Source organism: Bombus vancouverensis, chromosome 9 (assembly GCF_051014615.1).
Source record: "Bombus vancouverensis nearcticus chromosome 9, iyBomVanc1_principal, whole genome shotgun sequence".
NCBI classification, from domain to species: domain Eukaryota; kingdom Metazoa; phylum Arthropoda; class Insecta; order Hymenoptera; family Apidae; genus Bombus; species Bombus vancouverensis.
This window is the reverse complement of record NC_134919.1, coordinates 798073-821476: the sequence shown is the minus strand read 5'-3', so window position 1 is coordinate 821476 and position 23404 is coordinate 798073. Positions and strand designations below refer to the sequence as shown.

At 36.1% G+C, this 23404-nt stretch overlaps 1 protein-coding gene and 1 long non-coding RNA gene across 16 annotated transcripts in view; both read left to right on the top strand.

Annotated features, from left to right (window-relative positions):
• The window catches only part of LOC117159936 (CUGBP Elav-like family member 1-A), a 355184-nt gene that overhangs the window by 296924 nt on the left and 34856 nt on the right, over positions 1-23404 (top strand). The window lies entirely within an intron of this gene.
• LOC117159956 (uncharacterized) lies at positions 10144-15592 on the top strand. Its single transcript, XR_004464682.2, has 2 exons — positions 10144-11921; positions 15186-15592. It is a non-coding gene; the product is annotated as an uncharacterized LOC117159956 (long non-coding RNA).

The following is a 23404-nucleotide window of genomic DNA, read 5'->3' as shown; positions in this document are numbered from 1 at the left end:
CGGTTTCTGATGAAAAATTTATAGCTCTCGATATAGCGGAGAGTAACCTCGTTGAACGAAGAAAAATTAGCCTATTCTTTATTAATGGAACGAAATACCAATGACAAACGACATTCGTGTAACATCGAATAACATCCACGAATAGAAAAAAAAGTAAAAATTAGCATCGATACACGGAATACCAACGATCAGCAACACTAATAGGCAAATAAACATCTGTAAATGAAACATCAAAGAAATATCGATAGCCATGAATAAAACAGCAACCACAAGCAACATTGAAACACAAATACCAAGGAAAAATCAACATCCAGAAGTAAAACGTGACAAGAACGATCGTGTGCGTAAGCAGTCGTGCATCTTCTCTCGTCATTACGGTTCCCTTGTACGTTTTGGTCCGGTAGGAAGCATTCAGAAATGAAACACGTCATCGTGGTCTTTACAAGTGGCTTTGGCGTTGGAAAAGCAAATGTACGAATCTCGCGACCAATGCGGAATGGTGAAGCAAATTGGAACTCGGCCAAATATTTATACACAACGCAGCTCGACACTGTTGCTTCGTCACACACACACACGTACACATATTATATTGTATTACAGCTAATATTTAACGGATGCCGCATAATAAAATCGCCGCTCGTCGAACCAGTAAGTATCACGCTCGACCGTTTAGTATCGTGCCCGAAAAGAACCGATTCGTAAAACGTACCGCAACCGGAACTGAGAAACTGCAGGTTGCCAAATCCTATTATACGTGGAAGAGAATTCGGAATGGACGGATTTGTGTATCCTAAATACCTAATACGCCAGCCATTCATTGATCTTGTAGAACGCGAAAGCGAACTAGATGTTATTTCTGCATGTGATGTGTGTGAGATGTTGGAAGAGGAAGTCTTCTCAAGAATTCTAATGGAATTGGACGTGGTTTATTTTGGTTGTATGAAATTGACTGAGGTTGAGTAATTGTATGATTGGTACATGTTGTTAACAATGGCCAGTCTGGAATGATCAATGGCAGGTTTTAAATGATTATTTAAAAAGTAAAATTACTAGCAAAAATTATATTTAAAAATTATATTTAATACCACGGTGACCAAAGAGAATCTGACAGTTCTGAAAAAATCCAGTATACGTAGAATATAGCTTTTCACGATTATTATCAAAGGCCTACGTTTAATCTTATAAACCTATGCTGAAAACAAAGTTTTATACAAAAAAATGTTTCACAATATTTGTTCTTTCCCGTAGAATTCTCTCCCCATTTGTTTTTTTATTTATCTTTAGTTTTTTCTAGGTGAACTACGAAACTACGAAACAACGAAACACTTCTAAACTTTTAGTATGATGTGTTTATACGTGTATACGTATATCGTATGAAGTAAGAAAATAATCGATGTTTACCAAAAAGCAAAGTATCGTTACGCGAAGAGTAATTCACGTTTATCCATAGTCCATTTATTTTTTAATGTTTGCGATTTCGCTTTGATCAACGTACGATTTTTTGAATCCTTTTGATAGAGATATCCATTTCTGGTTAACACGTCACACTTTACACATACCCGAAACAACTACACGGAAACATGTTATTGCCGACGTATTTTTAATTTACACCAGGTGCTGCGAATTCGAATGCATTATTCTCCGTTACATTCGGTCACAAGGAAAGCCTTTCAAGCGTCATCAATTATTTCATGCGTGGAAAATCCATTTCGCGTAACAGAACTGGAAGGTCAGCTAATCATGAATGCATACGATCCTAACAGATTCATTCATAGTCATCTATCTCGATTTTATTCGCGACAGATTGCTAATGATTTCAATCAGTTTCTTTGCCTCGAATGAGTTGGATAATCTAGAAACGCAGCGATAAGCTGTTCAAAATGGATCGCATTCAACGCTAGAATCAAATTAAATTGCTATAATTCTTGTATAAATATATAAAAGGATAACATGTAACAGGACATATAAGTTAAAATGAAGTTTCAAAAATTACGTACTAGTAAAACCTCTCTGTTCTTTTCACATTTCCCTTACCATTCACATAATTTTATTCCATTAATTTCCTCCTAAAACACTATACTTTCAATAAAATTCAGTGAAATTAAGTTTCTTTCTCTCATTCCTAAAAGTGAATTTGCCTTTTCACGATTATTTTCTTCAAAGAATTTATGCAGTATTCAGTTATCAAAATCGTACGGCTGAATATATCGTGTTATTCTCAATATTTAAAGCTTTTAATAGTTGCACAGTTTCCACGATTTTCGGAGTTTAAAGAAGCTTAAAGTCTGCATGTAAATATCAAAAATCTGTATAACGGCGAAATTACAAACATTCAGGAAAATATACAGGGAAGAAAAATACTGCCTATAAAATGTGCAGATGAAAACAAACTTCAGAATTATATAACTTGGTCGTACCCGCTGAAAATAACGGTCGTTCGCTGTCATTACTATTGTTTTACTGATTTATTAATGTACTTTCACATTGTCACGAATTATTCCCGTTATCACATATGACATACCTAACGACTTTTGAATTATTTCGTCATCTCATATTCTGTTTTACCGTGTGCATTGATATTTTATAATTATCAAGTTTATTACGTGTACATACATTATCATACTACTACACCGTATGATAATCTGTTAAAGCGCAAATAAATCCTATACATAGAATGTTGCTTTTTCAAGAGAGTAATACTTCACTATGTTCCACGTTTTCCTATCGTCGTAACAAAAATAATCTCCAAGTGCAATGTGGTTCTTGACCATCCCTCTTCAGATATAAATATCGATTCTTTGAGTGATGTATAATTATATACAAAATCTTTTTATTCTTGATATCGATATTTTTGTGTGTTGTGTCCATTCCGTATGTTTCGTCGCTTTTTTAATCTTCCACAGTTGCATAAACATTTGTAATATAGTAATAAATTTATTGTTATACCTGGACGGAGACGAGATTGCAATTTAATGAATTCAACGACAAACTGCTTCAACTTCTAGATAGTAGAAGAAACACGACGTGGACGGGAATTAATGTAACAGTTGGCACGAAAACCGTGAGTTTTGTCCAGGAATTCTATCCTGCAACAATATAAGCGGCAGATTTAATAGGAGAAATGTCGGCCAAAGGGGAAAGATGACTCAAGCTATGCACGAAATCACAGCATCCGTTGATAGGTCGATTTATAGTAGTTTAGAACCATTAGTTGGAAATTCAGCCAAATACAATAGTCGGAGTGTCAAGGCGAACGAATCAAATAATTCTGTTGAGCGCATTAGTTATAGTAATTAGTCAAAAGGTGTAATTCGGACAAAGAATAATATATTGCGGCGGCGATTCGCGCAAATTACTTGCCTATTATCGCCTCTTGTTTGCTCTATTCGTTATTTTGTTTGAAGAGTTGATCGATTTTCGCTAGCTTATATCGTACTACCTATATTTCAGTGGGAGAATGAAGCTAGTGTACGAAACTATACAATACAGATTTTATAAGATAACAAAAATGATTGTATATTAAAATATACAAGACATTTGAACAACCAATGAGTTTTTACGAAAGAAAAGGATGATATCCAATTATAAGCTTCTAATTTTATTTTCAAGATATAACAAATTATAACTTTCATTTTCAATGTGTCTAAGAAACGAGACGGCAAACATAAACACGTAAACACGGCAGAAAACAATTTTAAGTAAAACCGTCGCACAATGGAACAGCAGACATTTCAAATGAATTCATTTGCTGGCGATCGTCTATACCTTGAAAAACCTTCGTCGTCTAGATGAACTCTGAAGGTTCGATAAAAATCTACCTAAAAGGATATTACTGTTTCTACTCAAGGAATAGCTGTACTATTTCTATGTTAAAGAGCCTCTTGAAAAGAGATCCTACTAAGAAAGCAAATGCAACCATGAATAATGGAACACGCACATTGTCTTTCGCTTCCTTCGCCTGCATCTATGCCCTTGACTCATTATTTATCGGTGTTTTGCAGCTAAACGACACGACGGTAATCGGTGGCAAACAGTACGCGTTTCGTACGTATCGGATCGCCAGTCATCACCAGTCGCGATCTTTCTGTCCATTTCGATCAATGTCTAAACAATCTTCGAATTAAGTTGGTATAATCAACCATACATGTAACATATACAAGTACAAAAGAGATACAAACAACGAAGTACTGGAGGACATTATATTCTTCCCCTGTACTGTTGTTATTAGATTGAGTCATATCTATATGTAAATCACCGTCTAAGAAAACAGTACTTGCGATACCCTGATAAAATAACAATCTTGTCAACACAAACATGTTATTCTTCAGCAACAAAGGTTGTTTCTTGTGGTGTCCTATTTTTGTACGAATCCCTCAATTCTTGTATAATCAGTAATTGGTAAATTCAACTTTAATATTCTATTTCATTCTATCGATGATTACTTTAAATCGTCATTCATTACGTGAATACGTAATTCATAGATATATATATGTATATTTTCAACCAATTTCCACATATTTCCGTAATCATCTAAGGTTGAAACAAAAAGGAATGGACCAGAGACAATTTCACAATGGAGTCAGATCCAATCGGAATCCACGAAACGATCAAATTTATTCGATCTACGAGGCGGCACGATTCGAGATACACAGAAGAATGGATAGATACGGTGGAATCGTGGTCGGAAATTCGAATAAAAATTGTCTCTAACGGCGATATCCGGTGGCTGAGACGTCTCAAGGAAGTTCCTACAACAGCGTCGACGCGTGGATTCTCATCGATAATGCGTCACTTCGATGATGACGATGTATGCGATACAACCGACCGCGTATAAATAATGCATCATCGACGTCGTTCGAGTAGGGACAGGCCACAAATATCCATGAAACTCCGATGCCAACGATGACCTCGTGCCCTCCGTGAATCGACCAATAGTCATCGGCGCGGTCCTGTATGGTTGCTGGAATAACAATAGTGAGGTCGGAAATTAAGTGACGACATCTGTCTTTGCTTCAAGTATCCTAACTAACACTTCGAAATATCTGAGAAAAATGAGGTAAACGTGTAAAAGCTATTTGCGTGGAAGTCTACAATCTACAGTTTGCCACTATTATTATCGATCAGTAGATTATTGTGCAAGAGAGTCCCCCTCCAAAATGAAACATATCGATACAACTTCCGAACCGATTGTATAATACCGCTGTATCTCTTCCATTGACTATACTATCTGTGTCTACTGCTTTTGCTCCTCTTGCACGAAATTAAAATGTAAAAGAGAGGAATGGAGGTCTCTTTGTAAACACGCGATCGAGAGTTCGGTTAGTGAAACCGACCATTGTGTTTGAGTGTTTTGAATTGTATATAGGGACTTGGTGAGATTCACGGGTAGTTGGACAGTGAAGTATCGAGGATGATTTGTTGTAACTTTTTTTATTGAAGCGAGGTGAAAATAAATTGAGAATAGAAAATAGTAATAGATCGATTGAGAAAAGTGAATTAAAATCGTCGTTGTTGGATGGTTCTAGCGATAAACGTTACTTTATAAAATATATGATATATATTATGTACATAGCATCCAGTTTTATTTGTTAGATAATTTATAATCGAATATGCTCGAGTGTTGGAGTTTCTAAAATTTTCAATTAGGCAGTAGTCATGAAGCAAAAATTCAGAATTCTCTCAGATACAAGTGGTCTGTAATTAAGATTTAATTTACACATAATTTACTTGGCAAGCACGAAATTTCAAATATTTTCCGAACAAAAAACTTTTGAAAATAGCGGTTTTAAGAAAACTTGATTTTTTGACATTAGAAGCCTGTCGTGATGACAACTCTTGAAGCCTCCGTTTTCACGTCTCGATGTGGTTTGATAATTTATTAATGAAGATGAGTTTAGCGGGCAGCTGTGCGCATTATGTTTCAACAGCAAATTTCTCACCAAGGGAAATTGATTTGCAAACTAACCGACTATGCACGGAACTAAAAACAGAAACGATGATCGATTTATCGATGTTTTCGCCGTGAAACCGATGTACACAAAGACCAACGTAGATACACACCACGATGTTTGGTTCAGCGTATATTTAACGCATCGAACGTGGAACATGTTTTATTTGCCTTAGCTTTTACGCCAAGATTAAATTTCCCTTACAAGATGCCTATGTAAGATGATTTAATAACTGGTATAGTAACTAAAAATGATGCGATTATTCATAGAAAATGGGTCAAAATACGAGTGATAAAATATTCCACTAAAGCACTTCGTTCCTAAAAATTTTTTTAATTTATCAAATAATGTAATGTTATACTATATACAGTGATTTTGACTACTTTTACATGGCTCCAACTATAGAGAGATGAAAACAGAAAAGTATTTAATAGTTGTATAAGAAATTTGCGTTTCAAATAACAAAGAAAACAGTTTTTATCTATATTTAATATATACAAAAGCGTTAAGAGCTATCCACATTTACCAGAAATGGAGATATTCCCATAAGTTGCATGCAATATCTACAATAGAACTAGAACGATGACTAAAAAATGATTTGCATTGTATGAGATAACCGTTTTGTGTTACTTTTAAATAATTCAGCAGTTCCGTAGAAGATCGACACGCAGTTTGGTTATTCTAAACACTTGGTTCGTACAAAATACGTCATTGAAAAGAAACAAATAGGAGAATTGGTAACGATGGGTTCCGTTATTTTTCTGTTACATCACGCGTTCTTTCACAATGTACATTATTCAAGATAAACTTGAAAATGACCGAAGTTGATAAGCGTGAGAAATCGGAAAGAACATGCATAAAAATGTCTTTAAAATTTTTGTAGATATTTTTCCGCGCTATAGAATTCTTAATCTTTTGTCCTACATATTACGCAATACCATATAAAGGATATAACTTTTAAAAATTATAGAATATACCATATATGTATATTACGTTCATACATTGTATGCTATTCGCTCATTGAAATTTTTCAAATAAAAATTTCTTTTAGGTTTTCATCAACCACTCGGTCTAAATGTCCGGTGTGTCCACGTTGAAATGATAACCAACTGTAATTCATCAACTCGGTGACTGTTGGCACCGAATCTTTCTCGTAAATAAGCGCAATTATATTTCTGGCCCTCGTGTCCGTTTACGTATTTTCCATGCCGGGTTAGTGTCACTCGTACCACAAATATCAATTACCATTCATCAACGTTGAAGCCTACCATTCTAACTCAATTGCAAGTGTCAAAATAGAATTACTCGTCTTTGGAGGATGCAACGAAGGGAACCTCTTTTGCGGAAGTATTCTCTGAGAAAAGGTCGCAATACTTTTTACAATTAAAAACTATAGATCTATCGAATGTTATCTTCTAACGATACACCTATTAATTAAATAAAAATGAAACAGACGAATAATAGCATTTTCCTTCGAAGAAGTGAAGGCAGTTATTGTATAAACACAGCTTTCTTTCAACTATTTAATTTAACATTTCCTACCCTTTCTTTTATCTCACTACATACAATTCAATTTTACCGAACGCGATTCTATCTATTTTTTCCATAAGCCAGATTATCACTGGCAGTAACGAGCCTTTCGCTTCACCAGTTAAAAAGTAAAGCAATAATCCCAAATTTATGTCACGATTGTTGGAAAGCGCGTAACGAGCGTGAAACAATGCAAACGCATTGTTGTGCAGCAGGAGTTTTTATTTTTCCGCATTCTGTGTTTGCGCTGCAGCCAAAAATCTGGACCAATGAAAACAGGAAGTTCGTGCATGGGATAAAGAGAAGATGAGAACACGGTAGGATCGTGATTGCACGTTCCTGTAATTCGTCAGATTCCAGTAACGTGACATACACCGGATACGAGCCGTGTCACTGATGTTATCACTGGCTATTTCATATCAGCAGCACGAATGTTTTGAGAACCTTTTTATAAGCTTTAAATTAAATGGTATCGCATTGTTGCATTTGTATTTACATTATTCGGCATGCTTGTGTGTTAATGAAAATTATTTTTTCTTTCTCGTGATAACAGGTTCTTGTTTGTTATTAAAATGTCGTAACTTTTATATCTATTTTATATTTGAATTTAGATGGACGATATACGTACACAATTGTTTCTGTTATATCTGAATCAGTTTCAGATCCCAGATTTAGCTGCCGTGCTTAGTTACAATGGCTACTGTGATATATTATTATATCACACACGTAATAACACTGTTACTAAAACAGAGCCATATTCTATAGCTATAGAACGCCGAAGTTCAAAACTACGTCCAAAACAACTGAAACAGAAATTGAGTTTTCTAACGCACAGCATGCTACTTCGAGTTTGTACTGTGGCACAATATTCTGCGATCAATGTGTGTCTTGCGATGACAATCAGTTGATACTGTATCTCGTCGTTCTACGCTTATGTGTAACCTAAACTGAAGAGGCCTCCTCTTTTTTCCTGGTCGAAGAGAATCCAACTTGTGTTTTAATGTTTTACGCTCGAAGCAGGTCACATGTGACGTGTGCGAGCCTCTGGCCGGTCGTACGATTTTCTGTTGGCTCGCAATCGGTTGCTCTGTTTTCTCCGGATGATGGTGTGTGATCTTAATACGGGGAGCATATTAAGTTAGAACACGATATGATCTAATCTCGTAAATCGTGGCGGAAGAGAAGGGGAAGGAAGGGCAGCCAAAACAACGTTAAAGGTACGTGAATGGAATGCGTCAAAGCAAATCGTTCGCCGTAAAATTTGTTTGATTGTGGTTATTTTAAATTTTATAAATAAGTGAATTTACTGCATTATGAGAGTAGGATAATACGTTAGGACGAGTAAAAAGGTTTGAAGGAAAAGCATAAGGATTGACACTGGTCTTTTTTTTTTTGCTGGCAATATTAACAGGAATCTAGAATAATTGCATTGATAATCGAAGCATGTTAATCCTATTTCATGAGCAATATTATCTTGTAAGCATAAAAGACGTAAAATTCCTTGCCATTTTTTATTTGCCACGACACATGTCTAACGATAAGAAGCTTCTAGATATTCACGTGAAATTTGTAATTTATTAGTACGGGTAATGCTATTGGTTCTATACCTTTAAAGAAGTGATACAATATCGTTCTATATACTCCGTATTTTATTGTATAACTTGAAAATACAAAAAGGATTTAATGTACAGTGTGTATATTCTGCGTTAGCATTATTTTAATTATTAAAACAACCTTACCTGTTGCAAAGAAACTTCGTAATTTTCCAATGAAAATTATAATAGAATTGGAATAGAATTAGAATAGAATTAGAATAGAATTAGAATAGAATTATCATAAGAATTGAAGTAAAAAAAAAGAAAACAAATACCTAGTCTTCTTTTTCTTTTCTTTTTTTTTCAAGGACTACTTCTTAATAAAATAATAACCACGACTAAATCCAAAGAAATCTGATTTTAATATTGATTACGTTAAATACCATATTGAAATATTTAAAAAAAGAAAAATACAGTTAAGACTTGTTAAGTGGTGTTACGATATTTATCTATTAAATGGTATAATTTGATAATTAGGTTTATATTACATGTATAGCTATTATATCGGACGACATATGTCATGGCTATCGTATCTATATCCATAAGCGAAACCTTCTTTTTTTTTAACGAAGACAAAATTAATACTTCATCATTTATATACGTATACGACTGACTGGGAAGTTTATTCGTTTCTTCTTGATTGTGGTATTTTTATCGTTTTATACGAAAGCAAAGCTTTTTAAAAGGGGAATAATGAAACTTGGATGATGCTTGGAAGATGGCAAAAGATTGTTAAAGAAAAAAAAGTAGACGATACATTATTCAATAAAGTTTTTTATACCTGCCAGTGAAATTATTCAAAATTAAAGAGGAAATTAAATATTCGACTTGCACGCTCGCGTAAAGCTCAGAAGCGGAAATTGAACGTTTGATGCGCTGATGCTTGAAACCAGGAAGAATGGGTAGGGATAGGGTTAAACGGCGGTAAGACGAAAGAAGGAGGTGCGAAGACGCAAAGGTAGGAAGAGGAGATTGAGAGCGACAAGGATAGGACGAACTCGTGCGAAAAGAGGAGAAGGGACGTTTGTGGACGAGAGGTGTCAGGGGAGGTGAATAAAACAGTCGTGAGCGCACGAAGAAGTACGAAGTGACGAGTGGCAGTGGAAGCTTGAGGCGAACGCCGGTTCTCTCACTTGTTGAGTGTCGAGCGACGAACTGAGTCCTACCGTTCGTTTATACGGCACCGGTAGAGACAACGGTCGCGTGTTTTCTCGTGCGCGATACACACACGCACACACATATATATGCAACGTGCACTCGCTCGTGAACACACAAGTTGCACGCGAGGATAGGCGTGCGCGTATTCGACATTTCCGACGATCGTGTGCGCGGGTGAAATCGTAAAAGCTCGCGTTGCTATTGGACGTTGTTTCTTGTGATGGTGATTCGATTAATCGATAGTGCCGTCGATAGGTAATGTCGCGTTAACTGGCTAAGATTTTGCTTCGTTAAATGGCCGTCGTTATCGTATCGGTTCTTGAAACTGTTTTTGTGAAGTGGGTTTTTAACAATAGGTCAATGTCGATACGTATGAAACGTGGTCGTTCCAAAGTTTGAATTTGACGAACCAATACCATGGACTACATTTTATCTTATCGTCGATTATTTGGAAAAACAAAATCATATCAACTTACTATGTTACCTGGAAATTTTTCTTCGATTTCGTCACGAATAACGCAATAAAATAAACAAATGTGTCACGTATCCGTGTCTCGCTCATGCTCAACGGAGAAGAGAGAATTTCTAGAAATACATCTTCCTTGATAACTGGCCAAATAAGCGAATTGTAGTCAGTTAGTGAACCGCTGTTATAACTCTGATTAGCGACAAAAAGTTTTACGTAGAAAGGTGAATTACACGATACAGAAGGATCGTTGTCGCGAGTCGCGTGCCTTATCATCATCGGTCACAGGCACGCCAAGCAAAAGTTCCTGGAACGGCAGACAGCATCTATTTTCGAGTACTCGAGTCAGAGTATCATCGCGCCGACAGCTTGTCCACCACCATTATTCCGACGTATTTGTTTTAGACTGAAATGCACGTAATCGGCCAACATTAAATCCAAATGTATACATCGAGGCCATGGATAATCGATCGTTACAGTAAATTCTGCTAGAATCGATGGAAGAAGCGTTGTTTCGGCTGGCGGACAGAGGCCGTTTTATTTTGATTGGCGATCAAGCCGATCGGACAAGTCGATACGTCGACGGTGTCAGAAACAAGCCTCGCACCGTTGCTATCGACGATCGTTGTTGTCACGATTGTTCCACGTTTCATGAGCATCGTTGGTGCGATTATGTAAGAGCGAGATCCGTTTGCGGCAAATAATCGGAACATTGGACACAAGACACGTGTTGCGTCGGAACGCGTAACGATCCGCATAAAAACGTATATAATCTATTAAAAATAAATGGTAAATCGCTGCTGCAAGAATTATTCTTCTATCGATTAACAGCCGTACATAATTTCATTTGTACAAAAGTTTCGTTCGAAATCACCTGTCGGCATGCCGAAATAAGTATCGTGTAGACTGGAAAACAAAATATTATCATCGCGAAGCGTTGACTGTTTTGTTTTGTCGTCCTTGGTGAATGTTTATACAGTGATATTTGTGGTGTTTAATATTCGTGAAGTCTGAGTTTGTTGAAAAGCGAGTTAGCATCGAGATTGCGTGCACGACTCATTTCGAATTTCCCGCACACGGTGCACGTGGAGGAAAAGGCGACGATGGCAATGAAGAGCAGAAAGCAGTATTCTGGGCCCAGCCTTGGATCGAAAAGTCATTATCCAGCGATCAGTCAAGCTTACTGGGCACCGCAACCACAAAATACACCTTATTCTGTTCCAGGTATCCGTGTATTTTTTAATCAAAATGTTAAAATGTTTCGAGGCAACTTAGACATTTAACGTAATCCTAATTTTAAAATGTTAAACGTTAAACGCATATTTTCACCCTAAAATTACTCGGTAAATGGGTAAAAAATTTCTCTTAAACATTTCCAAACAATGTGATTAACCTCGCGTCGTAGTTTGATGCACGCTAAATTACTATCAAGAAAGAGTTGTATGCATACGTGTATATCCGTAACTCGTTTCCAGAAGAAATTTCTCCTCGATCCACTGTTAAAAATTAATCCATAGGTCGTTAAGACATTAGTCTAGTAGAGAAAAGGTTAATGACGTAAAATAATCGTTAACACGCTACTCTTCCACTAGATAAATGGTAATTACTTGCAAACAGATGCAGTTAAATGGTAATACTCTGCTCTGAAATAAAGCCATAAACGTAGCCACTCTCGAGCTTGTAGCTGCTATAACGTATATCCAACTCGAAAGGATAATTCATTTGTCCGCTTAATGCTAGAAAATTCAGTCTGGTCATCCATTAACGAGCTGGTAGAAGTTATTGGTTTTCATTAACAAGTATGTATAATTATCCACAAGCTTTCGTCGTGGCATTGTTCATTTGCTCATTTATTTGCAATGAATTTGTTCGTTGCTTTCCTCATACTGAATTTATCATCTTGAATTTCTATTTGTATGAAAAATATATCGAAATTTTTTAGATAAAAGAATTAAGAACCACTGTTCTACTGTAATGCCATCTTAATGATAATCTTAATTACTTGGGATTAAGAAATCGACCATACTTTATCAATGATATCACGTTAGAACTAATTAAGGTATTACGTTTGCTTATGGTGTTCGGAATTTACGTAATCTAGGCCACAGATCAGTCACAGGCACAATTGTCCGAGTCAAGGTAAACTCAATACCATTTAGATATTGCTGTAAACTCTTCCACAAATGCACTACTTGAGGCTACGGTATAAAGGTCTTAATCTTATATGATACAAAAAATTCTACGTATAGCAATTAAGAGGTAATAAGACGCAGCAGACGTAATAATTTTGCTTGGAGATATAGAATGTATGTTAATTAAAGGAACGGAACGTAATGATTATTGGAACGATAAAACTAAGCTTCTTATACGTCAAATTTATATAACGTATTACTTTTGCATGCATTCGATAATACTTTCTATAAGAATTGAACATGGAAAATTTCAAAATTATCAATTAAAAAATGTTTGTGTACTTAACATGAATTAATAAAACAATTTTGAACAAACTTATCGTCAGCAATAAATGAATTTTTGATCCAATTGTTATCGACAATATACTGATTATTATCACGTACTGAAACTCGCGAATAACCTCACAGTTAATTAACTACACAGTGAACAAACATCTTGCTTTGTTCGTGTTTGCTCCGTAGAAATCGATTTCGCTCGAGCGCGTGACCGATTACTTAAAATTGTAATTATTGTTTCGTGAAATTTTAACAATTTAACAAGTGAAATTTTAATGCTGATTGTCGAATTGGTACTACTACATACATTGAACCGAACAAACCGATGTTTGGACGTTATAAGCTATTGAATAATTTTGTTTGCGTTTAAAGGAACACTCGTGTAATAAAATTGGGCATTTTAGTTTTCGAATACATACTAGAAACAAATTTTTTGTTTTTCGTTTCATTCGATTCGTTTAATTAAAGAGTCTAAATAAATGCTTAATGGTTCAAATGCCAGAGACGAAGAAATACTTCTTCGCATTCCGAGAAGATTTTGGTACCATTGGTCAATGACTCCAGCACATGTTTGCCTCGCTGTATCTCTTCCAGAAAAATAATGAATGGACAAATATCTACTTATAGTTTTCTTCTCACCAACAATCGGGCGTCGAATATGACAAAATCTAATCGCTCTAACTCACACATCCTGTTCCATTAAATTACATACCAATGCTTTCGAATACTTTCTCGGAATGAATTGCATGTTTCTATTCTCTTCACAAGGATCCGAAGCCAAAAATAAAAGCAAAAGGATTAAAAATGCCACGTAGGCATCGTGTTAATTATAGTATGGTTAATTAATACCCAACCAGTTCTCATTTCGCGCACGTCTAGCCATGAGATAGTACCGTTTCAGAGCCGCTTCACAAGTTACTAACTGAATATGCTATTGGTACCACTATAGTTCCAAATGGGACTGTCGCGAGGACGCCACGTCAATCTTGCTGAACGATTTTGAAGGCTAAACAAAGTCGTTTTATCACGTTATGCCAGTTTCACGCGTGATTTAACGAATATTCGCTAATTTTCGCGAATTATAAGATTATCTATGGGACTATAATTGCCAAGGGTTTGCTTTCTGATATTGATATTTATCGAAGTAGCATTAATCAAAAGGGAGAACCGAAGTTTAGTGCTTAATAATCGCGTGAAAACCAAGCGTCACTGGATTGATAAAAAATGGTCTTTTCACGCGCGTAAAATAATCACAACAATGGCCATAATGTTAGAACAGAGTCTCAACGAAGAATATCAGCAAGCGAGGCATCGATTCGATTCGCCTCTGTACGCGTTCATTGTTCCGTTGATTTATTTTCTGATATTTCGAGCTACTCGTAACGGTACTGTAGAAAAAATATACAGTTTTAAAGCTCTTTGCGCGTTTTCCTCATTTTTTTTCTTTTCATATTTCAAAATGGACGGCATACCTTAGTCAATCTTTAACTCAGAGTAGATACAATTTCAAAATTTTACCATTTTTATTTCTTTCTTACAAAGTTTCTGCGAAAGACTTTCGAGTCTTCAAGATTATTACAATACTATACTTACTAATACGTTACAATAATCAACAAATTCCTAGAGAATATACTATATTACCTTGTAATAATAAATTCATTTTCACACAGTTTAATACTCTACATAAATAATGTGAAATGCACTTGTATTATCTGTAAACCCATTCCTCAATTTTGCATACAATTAACATTAATTGCGCGCTTAATACAAACAAAATTTAAAGATTAAATCCCAACGTTTAGTCGCAAACGAGTCAATTCCATCCATGGAACATAAAATCGAACGCACGATTGTTATTAATCTATCATTTATGAATAATTCTTATGAATTGCCTCGAATTATTTCTTAATTAATTATGAACCTTGCGAAAATTAATACAATGGCATATTAAATAAATTGTAGGAGATCCGATCTCGCGTAACGCTTTGGTCGTTTTACGTTTTGTTTAATTTCTGTGCAGCGTGTCCTGTTAGTCGTCAAACGAACGACGAGCGATGCGTCATATAGGTATGCCTACATATTATTATTGCAAACGCGCCGTATCTTTAAACGATGAGGTATAACAAAGGCAACGTACCAAGGTCGTAAAACGAGCAGTGCATGAATTCACCAATGCAGATGATTATTAAATCTTCTTATTAAAACATTCTGCGGATGATATACGTTGCAGATACGTGCGCGTATAGATAGATGGCAGATTGAGATAGCAGAAGATGGATGATAAATAAGCAGAGAATGAGAAATTTACGAAGGATAACGAATGTATCTATAAATATACGTATTAACAGAAAAGATTTAGGACTTAAGATATTATACACCAGATTGAGTGGTAAAGTTAATGTACTATCATTAGAATTATTAACTCCTTATGACAGATTGAAAACACATGGAGTATCTCATGCAGCATTGTTTCTACTAACGAAGTATTCTACATTCTACACGATGTTGATTCAAGGAAAATGGCAAATAAGTTAGCTACTTTTCGTACGATATAAAGCTTATTTCGCATAGGTAAAAGAGAATCGCGAATATGGACATATTATCATGAGCAAACATTGACTGACTACTATCGTACGTATCTATGTAAAGACGAAGAGCATCGAATTACGACGCAACGTGAGATGATTTATTACAGTTAATCAGCTCTCAGAACTTTACTAACGTCGGATGACTCATCATCAGGAAATATCATTCTCAGCCAGGAGTAATTAAACAACGCATTGTCCGTATACTGCCATCGATGTTTAGTCAATTATATAGAAAGCAAGGAAGTACTTTACCCGATTGTGAGTAACGTTTTAGGTTCATAGTTATATGATATGTATCGTTTATATTTGTAACGCGTTATTTTTAAAATAATTTATTATATAATAATGTATTATTATAGACTGCTGATGTTTATGCAAATTCATATTTTTATGAACACAAACAAAGAAATATCTGTATTGTGAATAGAGGCTTGTTTTACCTTCAACCAACTATTTATGCGAAGATAATAAATTATAATGAAAAGGAAATAACGGTGCAGTTTATATTATATCGACATTGTTCATATCATATAATTTATACTACAGCGATATGAAGAATTTCTTCAATGAACCCTTTACTATGATGACACGATTTATTTGCGAAGGCGTTTGAAATGCACTGGCATACTTCTGCAATATTTCAAATTTATGGTACCTTAAGACGATATGAAGCAACAACTGGCACAAATGGTTTCCAAAATCGTGAATGTAGAAATTATGAAATCATAATTCAAAAATTATACATTGAAGATTTGTTAAATCATTCAAAAGGTTGATAGCATAATATACAAATTAATTCAGGAAATTATTGAAAAAATTATTGAAAAAGAATTATTGAAAAAAAAACAACAGTCTTTAAATATAAGTTACGAAGAAACTGGAGATACAGTAGGTATGTGTCGTAAAAATTGTTTTAAATTTGTTCAGTTCTAAAGATACTCGTACCACTCTTTGAACTCGATAATACTTAAATTATCGTTTCCAATCCTTCAAATGTTACGTCAGCATAGGCGGCAGGTCTATGCATATTTTTTCAGTATTATTGACATTTTTTAAGAAATGTAGAATTTTCTTTTCCATTCTCTTAACCGCCGTATTATCCAACAACCACGTATGAACGACTATGCATGTGTATATATATATATATACAGGGTGGTTAGTAACTGGTGGTACAAGCGGAAAGGGGGTGATTCTACTCGAAAAAAGAAGTCGAAAATATAGAATAAAAATTTTTCGTTTGACGCTTTGTTTTCGAGAAAATCGACTTTGAATTTTCGCTCGGTACGCGTGCGGTACGTTATAACGGATCTCACTGTAGATCGTTATCTCGATGGAAGAATTTAAAAAAAAAATTTTTTATTCTATATTTTCGACTTCTTTTTTCGCATAGAATCACCCCCTTTCCGCTTGTACTACCAGTTACCAATATATTAAAAACCGAATACATTGCCACATTATGAAGTGAATGAGTCATCTATTTAAAGCCTTCTATATAATTATCATAATTGCCCTAGGCTATAAGTACAACTGTTATCTTCAGCGTGAATTTCATAAATACCAACTTTCGAACGGTAAAATATAAATTCTCGCAAATACGCAACTGTTTCTCTTTACCACTTTAACAATTACCTACCTTTGTGCCATACTCTTTCCCTTTAACTGCTATCACAAAATTTTAATTTTTAACACACAGTTGAAGGGGATAAGCAATATCGAAAAACAGAAAGAATAGACTATGCAGAAACGCTGAACAATATTCGATAAAGAAACGCACCGTTCGTAGGACACTCCTTCAGTCAGAAAAGACAAACAATTGATGACAAAAAGGAGAGTGGGCATCGAGGATAAAATTGCAAAGAATGCCAAGGGAAGAGTATATTGTAACGACTACACTTTCAAACATCCTTGACTTCCTTATAAGCTGGCACGCGGGAAGTTACATAATGAGCCTTTGAGTCTAAGCTGCTAAGCGGATAGGCAAGTAAAAACGATACGCAGAACAACAGAGAGAATCAAGAGAGGATATGCAGATTTATCGGCACGATTTTTATGTCTATTTCGATTATTACGTTTCTCGGTAGAAGTAATAAAGAATTAATGAATTTCTCTGTTCGACGATCCTTTGATTGTTTTACCTTCGATGATACGTCGGATATTAACTACAATGTCGCTTGAATATGTACGTTCAAGGATTATCGATCAAAATTTTTCGTTTTCATAATTATTGACAATCGAGTGATTTTATTCCTGAAAAAAAATTCTAGAAATTCGTCAACGGCTTTCGAGAAGATTTTCATTTCCGCATATTAAAGACATTAGCATGCAGAAGATCGTTCGTCACAAGAACTGGACGAAGATTCGTAAAACGACAGAAAATGTCGAATAAAGTTAAGTCAGGTGACGTGTTAATGGATTGCGCAAGCCGAGTCGCGGTTGCACGTCGATACCGGACAAACTGCATGCCTCTAGTGTTCTCGGTCACATTTGCAAACGATCACGGAATAATTCTTTTAACTTGTCTTCGTTAATGGAGCGCAGTATCTTCTCTGAAATACTTCCGTTCGTGATTTGCCTATCAAGAATAATTCGAGAAGAATAATTGGCAGTTCTTAGATTTTAGATGTTTGAAAATTTGTATAATCGAGAGATTTCAGTTATTTGCAAGTTTTTAATCTATAGGAGTGAATAGTTGAAAATATATTTTCATTACTACCTTTTTAACGTTAATTTTTTGGAAATTGTCAAGTAAGAATAATCGTTGAGTATAACATTCGCTTTATACTATCCAAATATACTTACCACATTATCCCAGAACTTATATATGAAACCTCTACAAATCACGTCATTTAGGCTTCATAAACTAATTTGATTCAATTTACCAATATTATTAATCGCGTTTAAACGTCGGCGACGAATCGCGTCATTGCAACATGTTAATTGCTCTAAAAAAATTAGCATTACTCAGCAATAATTTACACGACCTCGATCCACCATCTCGATAAGGATTCGAATAAGTTTTGTTTGCAAAGAAACTGGTCGTAAAGCTTTCCGATCGCAATGGTGCATTTATATAAAACATTCGGAGTCGGAAATTTATTGCTCGGTATTTTTCATCGTGTAAAAAAAAAAAAAAAGAAAATAGAAAAGAAACACGGAGAGTAGAAAAAAGATATCGTTGCGACTAGTTAGCTAGTTCTCGTGTAAGTAGACTGTTTGCTTATTCCTGATTGTCGCAGGAAATATTTTTTCGGAAGAAACGCGACTTTACGAGGACGAGAAAGTTAAAGAGCTTCGGGAAAGGCGGTACTGGCCATGTCAGTGTATTAGTGGACCGGCTGGAGAACGAGTTTTATAAGTGACATTTATTGGTACCGAAAAGTCAGACACCATTGCCCTTCGATGGAATTCCGCACGATCTCGTACGTAGTGCTCGTGATTGAAATTGCTAGTCGACGTATGGGTGACGAGTATCGCTTCTGATTCTTCGTTCCTCTAAAAGAAGAAGAAGAAAAATAAAAAATTTTAATCCCGGAATTAATAGAAAATCAGTATCGAAACCACAAAGTTTACCAACATTTGAGTTCTACGATGCCGTGACTTTGAAATTACACACATATGTACGTACATACCTATGTGTCTACGTTATTTCAATTTTGTTAAATTTCTCTCTCTTTCATTTTACCACTATACTTTAGTACATTGAAAGTGAACAACTTTTGTGTAACAATTACTAATTCTCATATTTCTAATTAAATTATAAAACTCTATTCCATTTTGTCTAGCTCTTTTCTTTTACTACCATAAGCAATCACAATTCTAATTACGAAGGTTTGAAGCTCGTCGTTCGAAGAAACGGAGCTCTTTAAACAGCTACATATCATAGCGTCCGCTTTAACAGAAACGTATTCTCGAGAAACGAACTAAAAAGTCTGCGAACACGATGACCCGCGGCGCGAATCGTCGGCATCGAGAGTGCAGCCTCGAATGCCAAGGACCGAGGTCAATGCTGCAACGCCGGTTTCAACGACCGACTTTTGCAAACCCGTTGCAATATAAAGCGACCGAGAAGCAAATTAACGATGTCGAGGCGCGGTCGAATCTTGATTTACACGTAACGTTGCGCTCAGCTGATTGTGAATGGTCGACGTTGTTGGCTTTTGAACGCTTCCCACGTAAAACATTGTGTTCCAGAGTCTAGAGTAACAAGAAAACTATTCGTTGAATGAGTGCGATAGCCGATAAAACGTTGGAAAATTGCTAAGTTACATTTCAAAATGGAAGCTGATTGAATCCTTGAAAACTATTTACTATATCGTTTCATTAGATAATTAATACTCGTCCATCTTCGACATTTTCATTTAATTAACTTCCTCCACGCTATTTTGTATGCACAACAAACAAGAAGAAAATTACTTCCGATCGTCCTTCTTGAATTACTAGTAATATTCCCACGCAAAATTCCTACCATTCAAAGAAAACGATTCTCAAAATCGCTATACTATTATACATATTCTACATGTTAGAAACAAATGCTACTAACATTGCATCCTATGAAAGACTGTGAGAGTATTGTATCGTCTCTTACAGTCGTCTGAGCGGAAGACATCCCGGCTGCCTTATTTCATGGTCAGAACCTTCCCGAGCCAAATCTCGAATAAACAGACCATTGACATTTAATACTTGAGTAACTTACAGTCCGTCTCATACACATCCTTTCGGTCAGAAGTAAAATAGCGTCGGGTTAATTGCCTTCAAAGGTCTTTACAAGATACTGTCGCTAACGAACATTACCGTTCCTACAATCGGAGTATTTTTAAATCACCTTGCATTTGTTAATCATTCTGGGACGCGAGAAACGTTCACTTATGGTAATTAGGAATGTACAAAAGTACTCACGATAACGAGTCATACTGCAATGTATGTATAATACATTCTATTGCGAAATCTGCTATTTTAAAAAGCTCGCTCTCCATTTCACGAAGTATCGTTCAGAAGTCAATTCGTAGGGAGAATGAATCGACGAGGAGGAGAATGTGCCGTCTAAGCTGTCTTGTCTTAATTTACATCTGACCCAGTCTCAGCTGATCGTAAGTGGTCGTTGGCTTCTAAACGTGTTTTCTCTGTGGAGATTCGAACACGCATATAGTTGACGACTAACTGTCTTATTAACGCAAAAAGAAGGATGGGCGAATGACGAGAACATAGAACTTGTCTGTGGATAGCGGTCTTCAGGGTCGTTCGAGGAATTCTAGTAAAAACATTGGTTTCTCAAAGACTGAATCATCGAGTACATGTTAATTTTGTAATTTGTAGATTGTAAACTAATTTTTTAATTCTTTATCGGTATCGTTATTGTTAGTCATTTTTCGTCATTGCGATACATTATGTTGAATAGGAGTTTTATGAATTGGTACACTGACGCATAAAAAATTAGAAATCTATTATTGTTTAACGCATACATTTTTATTTTTTGATAAAAAGTTCTTTGTTTTATTCCTATTTATATTTTTTCAAATGATACGTATTGAGAAATTTGATTGAAAATACCTATCCTGTAAGATATTGATAATTTAAAATAAGTAAACGTAGATACTTTCTCTCCCAATATATGGTATATTATCAATACGTCAGGAGGTCTCAGTTTGTTTGAATTCAACCTGACTAATCTGAACGAAGCTTATTCGAACTTTCCATCTAAACGAAGTTTATAGCCGTACATCCGTGGACGAAAATAAACTCGCGCTACAAAGTATGGAGCCGAGTCGCGGGAGACCGACTTGCAGATTGCGTTCGCGGATGAAATGATGATGAATTCTAGCCGGGTAACGGCAAGTTTCCTTCCTTAACAAGACAGAACGTGCGACATTGTTCCGTTTTTTAGTTCTCCGGAGCACGGAAAGTCCACTCGTTAATTGATACCTTCATCACGTGCGCACGTGAGCGAGCCACCGTTCTGCTTTCTCTTCTCTCTGTTATCGTCCCGCATATGCAGGTCGTTGCAGAAAAGTCGGGTAACTTGTCACGCTCAATGGGCATCTACATATGCCCCACAAAACTGGAATATATCGTCGAAAAATCGGGCGACTCGTTCCACGCTGGTGCTTGGCATTTCGTATACAAGATTGAAAAGTGGTCGCTCCGTTAAGATTTTGCGTCACACTACGTAATAATCGAGATGTCAGGCACTGGGATATTTTTTATAGCACAGCGTAGCTTGAGTTTGCCACTAGCCTATATCGCGAACCATATGTTCTATCCTGTTAAGAAAACCAAGCTGCCGTTTCGAATAAGAAATTCGTAAATTAATATAACAGCAAAGCCCGATCAGCTGGAAATATATTAGATCCGTGTTGTCGCATCAGAACACGATAAGAATAGGAACCGTGAACCCATATATATACGTCATTTACGTATATGTATTCAATTTGCAATCGAATCGTGTTCGAAACGATTCGAATTTTCACGGTATCCAAAACATGGTATCGCTTGGAAAATGAAATGCAAACGTCCATCGCTACTCCTCTTGGTAATTCACGTCCAGTGTCAATGGTAGCCTTCTTGCCTGCAACAGTTCCATCAGCCAAGTTCACCGAGTTACGTCACCCATGCACAGGATGTTATTTCGTTGGTGGTGCAGCAGTGACTAATAGCTTATTGTCATCGAGAAACGCATTCCACGAGCGAGGTCGAGAAGCGAACTCCTTGCGTCACGCCCGCTGGCCCTCGTGGCCATTGTTCGCGGCTCTACTTGTACTATAACCACGGTGTAGCCCATTATTCCCGACCAGTGGGCGATAGGAACGAAGCCGTCGATTGCATTACACGTTATTTTCTATTGTCCAACCGCGAGACCGACGAGGCGTATCCTCGCGTTTGCGGCATCGTTGTCATCGTATCTATCCTAAGCATAGTGGGCTGATACTGCTATTATACAGGTTGTATCATCACGGATACGATACGCGTTATTGAAAAGCAGCAAAGAGCGTACTTTCCCCTGGTATGTACCATTTACATGTGTAAATGACTGATTTATAGACGCAAAAACGAAAATATGTCTGTTCTATTTTCAAGATTGTGCCACACAAGGTGGTCTTGTCACGCTATAAGTCAATCAAATCTGCGTTCCGTCCGTTGGCCAACTTTCAACAATTAACTATTGAGTTTCAGAATGATCGCGTTGTTTATCGCTTGCACACTTTTTCGGTAGTATAAATAAACTCTTTGCGTTAAACGAAAGACATTGCTTGAAATACTTAAAATCTTCCGAATAAAACAAAGAACATCTTATCCGAACGATTATTAATTTCAAGGATAGAAATACATTTTGGTCGATAAGATACGTGAAAATCGGTGAAACTTACTAACTGATAACGGCAAACGATATCTTTTTAAATATTGAATTTCTCGCTATGCGAGTGGAATTTTTTATTTGTAATCACGCTAACAATCGACTGATAAATTTTCGTTCGCTCATAGTGGAACAACCTGTATGAGTTAACGTGAAGCGTTGTCGTTCGTGAACAGCGAGTCGAACGATCCGGAGGCCGACTACCATTCACGATTAGCCGGGACTGGGTCACATGCAAATCGGGAGAAAAGGCGGTGCCTTCCACCTGTCACTGTCGCTTCGTTCCTTTTCAAATAATTCGCG